Genomic DNA, 12,877 nt, shown 5'->3' with positions numbered 1-12,877 from the left:
TGTGTGTGAGTTTACTGTCTGCACCTATAAGTGCATGTTTGTCATGCAATGTCTATGGAGGTCAGAAGAGGGCATTGGATCCCCTGGAACTGGAGTTATGAATGGTTGTTAGCTGCCATGTGGGTGCTGGGAATTGAACCTAGGTCATCTGCAAGAGCAGTCAGTACTCTTAACCACTGAGTCATCTCTCCAACCCCTTAGACATCCTTTTTTTAACTTTTTATTAAATTTTGTATTTATTCTTTATGCCTTCACGTATGTATGCACTTTTCTCTTCAGACAAAAGCATTCCTTCTGATATTATCTGTAGTGCTGGCTTAGTGGACCTAAGTTTCAGAAATAAGTTTCTATCCTTGAAAATTTTCTTTCTCCTTCAAATACAATTGATAGTTTTGCTGGGTATAGTAGTCTGGGCTGGAACCTGTGTTCTTTCATCTCTTGTAGAATATTGATATAAGCTTTTCTATAAATCCTTTTGGTCTCTTCTGTATTTACTATCTGCATTCTGATGGGCTTGATTTTATATGTGTTCTTTCTCAGTTTTCAATATCTTTTCTTTGTTCTGTATATTTAGTATTTTCATTATTATATGACATGGGGAGTTTCTTTCCTGGTACTGCCTATTTAGTGTACTCCATACCTCTTGCACCTTGATTGTATCTCTTCCCTTAGGTTGAGAAATTATGTGATTTCTTTAAAAATATTTTCTGTGCCTTTGACTTGTGTTTATTTTTCTTCTTATATATCTATGATTCTTAGTTTTTTAAAAATATTATCTCAGAAGTCATGCATGTTCACTTCCAGTATTGTATTTTTTAAGGGGAAAGTGTGAACGCAGTCCCCTACTATCACAAATTATGAAGTCAAGTTTCCCACATTTGGGGAAATATCAGGGGTCAGCACATGGATGAGCCTCACCCTGGGACAACCTCCTTCCTGATCATGGTGTCTCCCTTGCCAGGTCAGTATACTTCCAGGGTTATTTTAAGTTTAACATTTTCTTGAGTGTTCAATATTCCTTACCTAGTCATTGATATCAGAAAATCTCTCTTCAACTTGACCCACTTTAATGGTGAAGCTTTCCTGTGAGTTTTTTGTCTGGCTTCCTGGATTTTTCATTTCAAGTTTTATTTCAGTTTGGCTTTTCTTCAGAAATTATATCTCTTCATTGTATTGTAATTTCATATCTTAAATTTATTCATTTTACTCAGCTGTTTATGATGCCCTAATCTTCATTTAGTCTTTTTCATTCCTGTCCTCAAGTTCCATGAACATATTTATGATTGTATTTTGAATCAATATTGTATGCATCAGCTACATTGTCTTCCTCAGTAAACATTACAATAGATCTTCTAATTTCTGGAGGAAATATACTGTCTTAGTTACCCCTGTTGTTCTTGTTTTGGCAATATGACCTATACATCTGGTGTTATGTCATTGGTGGTATTTCTTGGTGTGGGTATCAGATTTCAAAGTGATGATGGATATAAAATACTCTTAAATTAAATATTTTTATTTCAAAATTAACATCTACTGGGCTGGGGAAATGACTTAGTGGTTAAAGTATGTGCTGCATAAGCACAAGGACCTGTGTTTGAATCCCAAGTACTCACTTAAAAAGTCTGGCATAGTGGCATGTGTGTAATCTCAGCCATGGTGGAGGGCAGACACAAGTGGATACCTGAAGGTCATTGGCCAGTCAGCCTATTCAAATGTTAAACTTCAGTTCAGTGAGAGACCCTGTCTCCAAAAGTAAAGGTGGAGAATGATCAAGAAAAGACATCTGGCATCATCCTATAGCCTCCACACACAGGCCCAACCAGCCCACACTGCCACATACGAACACATACACAAAATTTTAAAAATATGCTATTTACATTTCTTTATAAATAAAAATGGAAAGGTGTTCAAAATTAATCAATCATCATTACTATTTCAATATATTTCCTTCTAGTATTTTCCTAGGTACAATTATATTAATATGTATATTAAACTATATTATTATACTGACACACAATTTTGGCTAATTGAATATCATTATTTGGTCATCTTGTCTATTATATATACTTTTCACAAACATCCATTAGGATCTATAACATCTGAATATCATGCCAATTGAGATAAATGACCAAAACTGGCATAACTTTTCTCACCTTAGAGCTTTGGGATTTCTTTTCTTATGATAATAAAATTCTTCTTCTTTATACTGAAAGCTTTATCCCAGGACTGAAATGAATAAGAACAATTATAATGAATATTAATGTAGATATAAACATCAATGATATGTATGAAAATTATATATACATACAATCAACAACAAAGGATGCAAGTGACATGTTTGAACCATTACAATAAGAGACCAAAGACAGCTAAGCTTAGTTTTTCACAGAGATCATATGCCCCCTTTCTGAACTCCAGGGTCCAGAGACGACTCAAGCATCCTGATCCAGAGTATTTAAAATCAGTATCTTAAAGCAACCCAATGTGACTAATCCAAGAACAGCAAGAGCCACATAAGCTTTCTTCTCAGCAGTCCATGAACTTTGTTCAAATCAATCACATGTTAGGGCACAAAGAAAGCCTCAACAAAATTTAGAAAATTGAAGAAACATCCTGTATTCTGTCTTACCACAGATGAGTAAACCTGAATATCAACAAAATATGGGGAAAAAACATGGAAAAAGTACACGAACTCGTGAAAACTAAACAATACACTACTGAAAACGGTGAGTTAAGGGAGAAACTGAGAAGGAAATTTAATTTCTCCTTGTCTGTCCTATGACTCAGATATGTTGCTTTCAGAAATAGATTTGACCACTCAGTTCTTGTCACTAACCAATTGCAATAGTGAGCATTGTTTGGGGATCTATGGAACTCTCAACAGCTCCAAAACAGCCCATTCCTGGCATTGGACTTTTCATTTGCTGGTACTGACCTTAAAGCTACATCTCTGATGGTTGACTTTCATACTACTAGAAGGTGCTACACATGTTACTGACAGAAAGGTAACCATTAACCTTGCCCAGCTGTGAACCTTCTGAGCAACAGTGTCACCTGACTTCACAGAAATGTGTTCAATGGTGCAGTAGTTGCATGAATATTATTGTAGTAAGTAATCAACTTGTAATTCGATTTAAGGTCCACTTCACAACAGGGAGTCATTCCTGAAATTGTTATTAGGGCAAGAACTTATGTCTAGACAAATCAAACCCCACAGGGGAGAACCTACTACTGTCATTCTGTTAAATATATATAATAGTATACTGACTCACAGTGACTCGTGTTATACCCATAGATTAGTACATCTCACAACTCCTACCAGAGAAGGTGATTAACACAGCAGTAGACGACGAATAATGCAGAATCCCACAAATCGTCAACATTCAAAAAATAAGAGATCCAGTCAGTGCTCAGATGTAAATGCAGCACATGTAATATATTGTGCCTTCTCCTCTGAAGCCTCAGCGACCATTTCAGAAGATGGGGCAGAAAGATTGAAAGAGCCAGGGGTGGTAGATGAACACAAGGAAACGGGGTTGTCAGGACACCATAGGCTTGTTGTACATATGAACCCACAGCACTTATGGCATCATGCCCAGGATTTGTGCAGACTCAAGCCAGATGGGCCCAGCATGGATAGTGGAGGTAGATGAAAAGCCCCAATCCTAGCTGATGATCCACTGAAAGCAGATGGATGCTGGGAGAGGAAGAGTCAGTTTTCTTTACTGATGTGATGCCTAGTAGGTAGACCAGGCTTTAACGTATGGACCCACACCCAGGATCACTTGGTAGGCATGGATTGTAATAGATAAGGCTTTAAAAACAAAAATTAAGGGAGAAAAGGAGAGAAAGGAAAGTGTCAGTCACCATCACCACCATTACAGCCCTGCCCCAACTTCGGGGGAATCTGGCTGCCCCTTCCCCTGCAGACTGCCCATTGTGTCATGAGACCTGTTTCACCATCTGTTAAAATATGGTAGATTGCTATGAAGTTCTAGGCATGCAGAGACAAGCCTCACTTGAGGATATTAAAAAGTATATCTGAAACAAGCATTTAAGTGGCTCCTGGACAAAAATCCTGAGAATAAAGATGGAGAAAGAAAATTCACACAAATAGATGAGGCATAAGAGGTGTTATCAGATGCTAAAATGGGACAAGCAGGATTAGATGGTGAAGGAGGAGAAGGAGGGAGTCACTTTGACAGCTCCTTGGAGTTTGGCTTCACATTCGGCAAACCAAACAATGTCTTCAGGTAATTTTTTGATGAAAGGAACCAGTTTTCATTCGACTTCTTTGAAGACCCATTTGATGACTTGTTTGAGAACCAAGGGTCCCAAGGATGAAGAAGCCAGGAGAAGCTCCTCTTTCTCTGCCTTCAGTGGATTTCAGTCACTTGGGGGTGGATTCTTTTCATTTGATACAGGATTCACTTCGTTTGGATCATTGGGTTGGGGGCGGGGAGACCAACCAATTCCTACACCTAATTTGTGGCATTGATGTGTGATATGAGGAGACATGTTGCTGTCACCAAGTCATATGAAAGTGCCTACGGTTTTGAAACATACAGATATGGATTAAACCTTCATTGCTCAGCCTGCTAAGTGTGCAGACTTGGGTGAATCATGAGCATCTCTAAGCCTATATTTTCTCCATGTGTAAAATTATCATACTGTATGCCACAGGGTTATACTGTGGCTTCAGTGAGGTCTTATGCTAAAGCATACAGAGCCATATGCCCCACTCTGGGGTTTTGCTCCAGCATCTTCCTTCAAAATGATCACTTGGAAATCCTTATTTCATGTGAGTCTAAAAATTTAGACTCATCTAACACTTTTGAAATGAAAAATTCCTTATTTCTACCTTTTATAACTAAGGACAAGATATTTTAGAGTAAAGTATGAGATAATAAAGTTTTTAAAATTTGGAAAATTTCAAATAACTATTTGGCTTGGGTGTGATTTTCTAAGACAAGTCAATTTCACTGATAAATGAAAATGATTTTTAAATAACTACAAAAAATTTCTAGTTTAGTGCCACATTTTAAATCCCCATACTTCCCCCATACACCCTCATTCAAATTTTAAGATGTTCTTCCAGGATAGCTAATGAAAATATCATCATTAGGCTTTACTATGCTTTAATTACATTAAAATTAGTGGGACCGAGAGATACATTTAAGAATGTTTTCTGTTCACCCAGAGGTTCAGAGTTCAGTTCCCAGCACCCTCATTGGGTAGCTAACAACTGCCTGTAACTCTAGCTTCAGGGAACCTACACTCACACACACACACACACACACACACACACACACACACAATGAATAAACACAATCTTTAAAAAATTTAAGATTAGTTCTACAAGCTAAACCCTGTCCTGGAGGTTGGTATTGGTGAAGAGAATTCAGGGTGGGGAATAAAAAAACTACTAGAAAACATAACCAGAAGTGAAGGAGAGCTGAAGGGCACATACGGTACACGAATAGAAAAAGATACGAAGTTAATGACGGTGAAGCACAGAAACAAAGCTAAAGTAGAAAGTGAGAAGTACTGATGACATAAAAGGCACATTCAACATCTTGCATTCCATCCCACTCAATCTAATTCTCCATGCAATTGAAAACCCTGCATATAATGATAATAGATTAACGCTTTGAAAAAATAAGCTAAAATATAGCAAATCCCTTGGCTCTGGTCTTTAGAGATGCATTTCAAAAACCAATTCTATCACAATATAAATAAGAATGTCAGCAAGGTGTTGGGATTAAAAGTGAATACTGTGACATCTTGCTTTCCATGTCAAAATTCTGGCTTTGTCATTTACCTCGTGGTATGGACTTAATTACTCTGTACCTTGGTTTCTTCAGTTAGAGTGGGGATCTTGGCAATACCTACTTCATAGATAAAAAGCATATAATCAACTTGCAGCCCATGGCAAAGTGGGTGAGTCATGGAAGGTAGTGATTTCAGTGCTAGAAATGGTTGTGGTTTAGGGTGGTTTACGCTCTCCCTACATCACAGCACAGAGTGGTCCTGGGCAGGGGGAGCTTCTGAGTTCCTTGGAAGCTCCCTTGATTCTGCCATTCAGGGCAAAGGAGGAATCACGTGTCTAGGTTATTGCAGTAAGGGAGGAAGAAGCAAGCTGATACTAATGAAATATTTCCTTTCATTCCTTCCTTGTGTTCCAGAAAAGACCTGTTAGCCTAAGCAGTTAGTGTTGCTAGTTCTAAAGGGAGAGCTCCACAGATTAGCACAAGCAGCCTATGTATAGTCTGGAGAGTTACATTAAATGCCTCTCTCCTTAGAGATGGGTAAGAAAGTAGACCACCAAGTCCTTGTCAGAAAAATTTCTTAGTTTATCCCTTACTCGGGTTGATGATTGACTTAAGAGTCTGTTAACACCAACAGTCTATTATTACCTAGGAGGAGTGATTGGTAGGCAAATTTAATGACTCAAGATATGAAACAAAATTTAATTTTTGAGCCTAACCCAAATGACTACTGCTTAACAGTAAGGGAATCTTACTTTTAAAAAATTTCATTGCTCATTTCTACTTACCTTTATTAATGTAAGATCTATTTAATGATGTCCACACTATTTAACACTTCATCAAGACCAGAAATGAGAATACTGTTCATTGGACTCATAAACCTCAATGCTTACCTTTCAGTAACCAAGACTTCATGAACTGATCATAAGCTCAATGTGCTGGATAGCTTTAGGGTCAGCTTGATACAGCTGGGTTAGCTTCAGTTGGGGAACTGCCTCTATTGGACTGGCCTGTGGCCATGTCTGAGGGGCATCTTCTTGAGGAGTGATGTGGGAGGGCCCAGCCTCTGTGGGTGGTGCCACCCCTGGGCAGGTGAGCCTATGTAGCATAAGAAAAAGCAGGCTGAGCAAGTCAGTAAGCAGTGATCTTCTGGGCCTGTGCTCCAACTCCTGACTCCAGGTTCCTGGCCCGAGTTCCTACCTTGGGCTCCCTGATGAACTGCGACCTGAGAGATGCAAGACAAATAAATCTTTTCTCCCCAAGTTGGTAGTGGTCAGGCTGTTTTGTCATAGCAATGAAGGAACAAACTAAGACAGAAATTGGTACCAGAGAGTTGGGGTATTGCTGTGACAGACCCATCGGGGCTGTTTGTGTGATATTTTGAATTGAGAATCTGTGGGTTCTGGTCAGCTGGGGCTGAAGAATCAGATATGATTAAGAAGAGACCAGAACTTGAAGTAAAACCTTTGCTTTATTTGGACAATTGATGCTGGTTACCTGGGGCTGAAAAATCAGCACTAAGTAACAAGAGACCAGCATTACTGGGGTGAAATCCTCTGGGAAGTATTTCCTCAGGGTCAGCACACAAAGGGGACCCTGGCCTTTATCTGAAGCTGGAAGCAGGACCTGGTAATGTGTAAGAGTCTCCTGCATGGTTCTGGTGTTGGAAGCATGAAAGGGTCACAGAGAGCAGCTGAAGCTTGGCACTCTGAGAGGCCAGGAAAGGCCATAGGCAAAAGTGCAGCTTCAGTTGCACTGAATATACCAGAACTGAAGGGGTCATATAGACAATCTGAGGCATTTCACCCTGAGAGGCCAAAATAGGCCATTGATGAGGGTGCAGCCTCAGTTTCAGTGGAGACCCCAGCTTTTTGGACATGCCAGGACCATGGAATGACCACCAAGGACAGCAGTAGGTATGGAATGGAGCGGGCTTGGATCTGTGAGATGAGCTGTGTGTGCTGTGGATGGCAGAGTCAGAGAAGTGGACCTGCCAGAACCCTATGGAGTCCAGAAGATCATGAGTGAATCCCAGATGTCCAGCCTTGAGCTACTTTGCTGGACTTTGGTTTTGCTTAGGTGTGCCCGATTCTTCCCTTTGAAATAAGACAGTACTTGTTTCGGACTTTACAGAAGCCCACCCACAGTTAAGAGACTTAAAAGAGACTATGGACTTTTAAGTGTTTGGATTTTTTAAGGGCTGTGGCGTTTTTAAGGTTGTACTGCCTTATGTTGTGATATTAATGTTAACATCATATCTTGGGAACAAGAATTGGAAAGATTATAGTTTAATAGTGATACATTTGTGTGTCAAGTTGACAAGCTGACAAGGGGTCAATTTTGCTGGATAGCTTTAGTGTCAACTTGACACACCTGGGTTGAGGGAGCCTCAGCTGGGGAATTGCCTCTATTGGACTGGCCTGTGGCCATGTCTGAGGGGCATCTTCTTGATGAGTGATGTGGGAGGGCCCAGCCCACTGTGGATGGTACCACGCCTGGGCAGTTGGGCCTGTGTTGCATAAGAAAGCAGGCTGAGCAGGGGCCAGGGAGCATGTCAGTGAGCAGTGGTCTTCCAGGGTCTGCAATCCAACTCCTGACTCCAGGTTCCTGCCCTGAGTTCCTACCTTGGGCTCCCTGATGAACTGTGACCTGGGAGATGTAAGACAAATAAACCCTTTCCTCCCCAAATTGGTAGTGGCCAAAGTGTTTTGTCATAGCAATGGAGAAACGAACTAGAACACTCAATCTGCTTGATCCCTAATTATCAAACCAGTAGTGACTAGAAATCATAGAGAAAGCTTTTGTCATGTAAATGTACCTTCTAGAGCAAAAATAAACATATAAACTTTATTTTCCAATTTAACATTTCATGTTGCATCCATTTATAATTGTGTTGGTCATTTGTGAAAAGTTAAGAAATCTTTTTGTTTCTAAATTTATAAAATTCTTTTACTGGAAAGCATATTACAGAGAGTGCATTTTTAAAAATAAATATTTATCTGGAACAGCATGTTAAATAAAAATTACTTTACTTGATATCTATGTCTCTATCAGGAGTAGAAGAGTGAATGCTTTTATGCCTTGATAAAATATTTATGAAGGTGAGAGATAGCGTTATCTATCAAATTATATCCTCTAATTCAGCAAATGTTTTATCTTCTGGAATATGAGTTTAATTCGAGTTTGGGCTTGGGCAGATTACTTCAGATTACGATCTCTGAGATCTTGCTTTTACGCCAATCTCTGCAAGGAAAAAAATCTGTTCTGATGTCCCTCAAAAGTGTTTTGACTCTTGGCAAGTTGTATAACTGTGGTTTTATTCAAATTGATGCAGATTTGAAAAGCCCTTGACATTTTCCCTTAACCAGACATTATTAATTTAAAAAGGTCCAAGTAGCAGGTGTTGGCTTTTCTGCAACCAGCCCTGATATGAGCTTCTTACTTTTTCCTTTACTAAGTTTCCAGCAAAGTTTAAACCCACTTTACAGTCTGGAGAGATAGGCCATTGATCTAGCAGCACATAAAAACCAACTGAGCTTTCACCCTAAGTAGAATGTTTGGCAGATGTTTCTGTGGCGATTTGAAGAGCATCCTAAAACAGATTGCCAAGGACACTTTGGAACAAGGGCAACAGTAAATCAAATCCTTCCTCACTTTCCCTCTCCTGACCAATTTCATCTATTAAGAGTGAAATAATGACAGTTGAAACTCTTTGGCAAGCACCTTGGGAACCACGAGGACTCAACTTTACTGCAAGCCAGTAAACCTCCAATCTCCTGTTTAAATAGGAGGGAGGGGGTGAAGTCCCACAGAGCTAGGAGTTTATAGAATTCATTACTGGAAAGTTTCACTCTGTGAAGTTTATAGATGTGATTTGCTATCCTGCTGCCTTTAAGATCCTCATGTCTTTTTTTTTTTTTTTTTCTTTTTGAAGCAGGGTACCTGAAGCCCCAGGTGTCCTGGAACTCACTACGTAGACCAGACTGGCCTTGAACTCACAGAGATCCACCTGCCTCTGCCTCCCAAGTGCTGGGGCTACAGGTGTGTGCCACCATACCTGGCTATAATTTTCATGTCTTTTATTATCATTCTTGTTTAGTTTTCATGCTACAGTTTGAAGATTGTCGTCTCCAAAACTGCTGTTGAATTTTAATTGCTATTGCTAAGAGGCATGGCCTTGAAGAGTTTGTTAGGTCATGAGTGTGCCAGACTCATTGGTGGGATTGGTGACTCTATAAAAAAGACAAGGACTGCCTACTATTTCCCTTTCCCAGTCTCTCACCTTCTACCATGTCATAAGCCAACACGGAACCTGTCTGCAGATTCTTTGCTTTGATCTTGAACTTCCCAGTCTCCAGATGGTGGGAAAGAAGCTTCTCTTCTTCATAAATCATCCAATCTCAGGAATTAACTTAGAGCAGTACAAAATAGACCAAGAAACTTTGTTTTAGAGATTTTAAATTTTTGTTCTGGGTTTATATCTTCCCTTGATCTTTTATTTCACTTTTTAAAAGATTTGTCTTATTTTTAGTTATGTGTATGTGTGTCTATGTGGGGTTATATGTGCATAAGTGCAGTGCCTATGGAGGTCAGGGGCATCATGGAGCTAGAGTTACAAGTGGTAGTGAGCCACAGTGGAATACACTCTAAACCACTGAGGCATCTTTCCAGCCTCTCCCCTTCAGAGACTTTAATTTACTTTCCTCTTTGCTTTACAAGTGAAGGCCAAAAGTGTGATTATTATTCCTCGGAAACTGCTACTGTGTCTCTTTTGCCACGGTCTCCGTCACTTCAGAGAGATGTTTGAGATAGGAGAAGGTGTGATGTTCCCCAATGAGCTGCCTTCACAGTGAGCCTTGCTGTCATCCAGATGTATCGCCCTGCCTTCCCTGGCATGTAAAACCTGCATCCTCTGGCACTGTCCAACTCTCTCACTGATTGGCCTGCAATGACTCTATAAGACTTTTGCAAGCCTTTGTCATTAAAAGAATTAACTTAAATTACTTCTTCCCTTTCTATAGAACTGACATAGATTTTTATTTACTTTTTTCATTTTTCACTAATGTGAATTCATTATACAACAAAAGGGATTTCGTTATATTTTCATACGTGGAAATACTGAGCTGATCAAATTCACTTCCTCTCTCACTCTTTTTCTTCTTCCTTCCCCCATTTCTCCTTAATTCTATAAATTTATGAGGGACAACACAATAAGTGATATATTGGATATATATAAAACATGATAATCAAATCAAAGTAATATTTATATTCTCATCATTTTGGAGGCTTTGAGCTCCTTTCTCTTAATTGTTCTGTATACAAGTGTTTGTGATCTCTAGCCCTCTCCCCATATAAACTGTTTTATAGAATACTAGAACTTACTATGTCTATTTAATAGTGTTGACACTCCTTATCTGATCGCCAATGATTTCCTTCTCCCTTTCCCAGCCTCCAGCTATCAGAGTTGCATATTAGGATTAAATTTATAAAATGTCTACATATGAATTATAACCTACTGAGTATCTGTCTCTGTTGTATTTCATTTAATATAATGTCCTCCAGTTCACATCAATAGATAAATTGATAGAGGACTGTTGTAAATTTCAGGACCACAAAATGTATTGACATTGTCCATCAGTGACATTTAAAATGCCTTATAAAGGAATGCACTTGTGGGTCATGGGGGTGCACACACTTAATCTGGCACTTGGAAGGCAGAGACAGGTAGATCTCTGTGAGTCTGAGGCAAGCCAAGACTACACAAACCCTGTGTCAACAAAGAAAAAGAAGGAATGCACAGAGAGTAGTGAGAGCTACAATGGAAATGCAACTCAGAAGTTAACTTTTAATTTTATCCTCACATACCCTCACTTTGGGCAGTAAGAAAGATTTGTGGTGTCTAAGTGCAAACTCAATTTCTGACAGAAAGTTGGGTATTAGGGAAAAGAGTGATTAAATAAAGAATGTGCATGTCTTTGTAATACCATTCCCTATAGATGGGATGACATTGTATTTTGTGTTCTAGAAAATAAACACTGGCATCTAAATTCATCTCCTACATTAACTGATTCAGGCACACACTGTGAATTTCATTTTAATTGTATGTTTTACTCTGAATTGTTTGTGTTAGCATGGGCATCTTCTTTTTTTACTTGGATATGAGTTTCTGATAGGCAGTGATAATGAGCCTGAAACTTACAGTAGGTTTGGCACTTCAAAGATGCTCAATCAGTGTTTTGATTCCGTGCGCTCACTTCCAAATAGAGAAGCTTTCCAGTTCATTCAGCAAACCAATAGCTAGCAGTTCCAGAGCACTCTAAAGAGTAATCGCATCATCTTTTAGACTCAAGCTATTACTGAGCAACTCATGAAAATATGCTGATTATCAAGCCATGAAACAGTAAGAGATAGTTATGGCTAAAACCCATATTAGTAATCAGGATTTACAGGTGTGTAGCCAATAAACACATGCTTGGACTATCTCAGAGTCCTTGGGAATCTTTGAAAATGGGTCTCATAGAGTGACAAATGCTCAGAATGCATTCAACGTTGCTTTGGAATATATAAACGTAGGTAAGAACTGCCATTGAGCCGTTCTACACCCACAATTTAAGATGTTAACAAGGTGGACGTGGGCTGCAAAATTATCCCATGAACAATATATGCATGAAAAAGATCATTGGTCTAGAGAAGATAGCATTTTTACAGCTGTGCTCTGTAGTGTAGAAAACACTGGTCTGGAAAGGATGCTGGCAGGCTATGTGGCATTGTCCATGTTTCTTGACTTCTCTAGTTTCCAATTTCTTTATTTATGAGATAACAATTACATTTAGTCAGAAATTTAATTAAATAAGATGCAATATATACATACATATATGCATGTGTTTGTGGTGTGTATGTGTACTCAATAACATTAGATAGTAAAAAACTATATTGATCTATTTGACATAGCGTTAGCTCTAGAAACACTGACCAATCTGCTTGACCATCTTCAACATCTTTAGAAAGGACCCTGAAGCACCAAGGGGCACCTGGGCATAGTTTGCAATCCACTAATTTTTCAACATCACATGTGTATCTGACATTCTAAAATTTTGTGATTTGTAACT

General features: G+C 39.1%; 2 pseudogenes; one reads left to right on the top strand and one right to left on the bottom strand.

Moving 5' to 3' along the window:
- Positions 1 to 817: 817 nt before the first annotated feature.
- Positions 818 to 969, bottom strand: LOC115069231 (annotated as a pseudogene).
- A 3,004-nt stretch (positions 970 to 3,973) lies between these two features.
- LOC103728899 lies at positions 3,974 to 4,498 on the top strand (annotated as a pseudogene).
- The last annotated feature ends 8,379 nt before the right edge of the window (positions 4,499 to 12,877 follow it).

This window comes from Nannospalax galili, unplaced genomic scaffold (genome assembly GCF_000622305.1).
Source record: "Nannospalax galili isolate Female #2095 unplaced genomic scaffold, S.galili_v1.0 scaffold271, whole genome shotgun sequence".
NCBI classification, from domain to species: Eukaryota; Metazoa; Chordata; class Mammalia; order Rodentia; family Spalacidae; genus Nannospalax; species Nannospalax galili.
The sequence above is the reverse complement of the archived record's forward strand: the minus strand, read 5'-3'. Positions and strand labels throughout refer to the sequence as shown.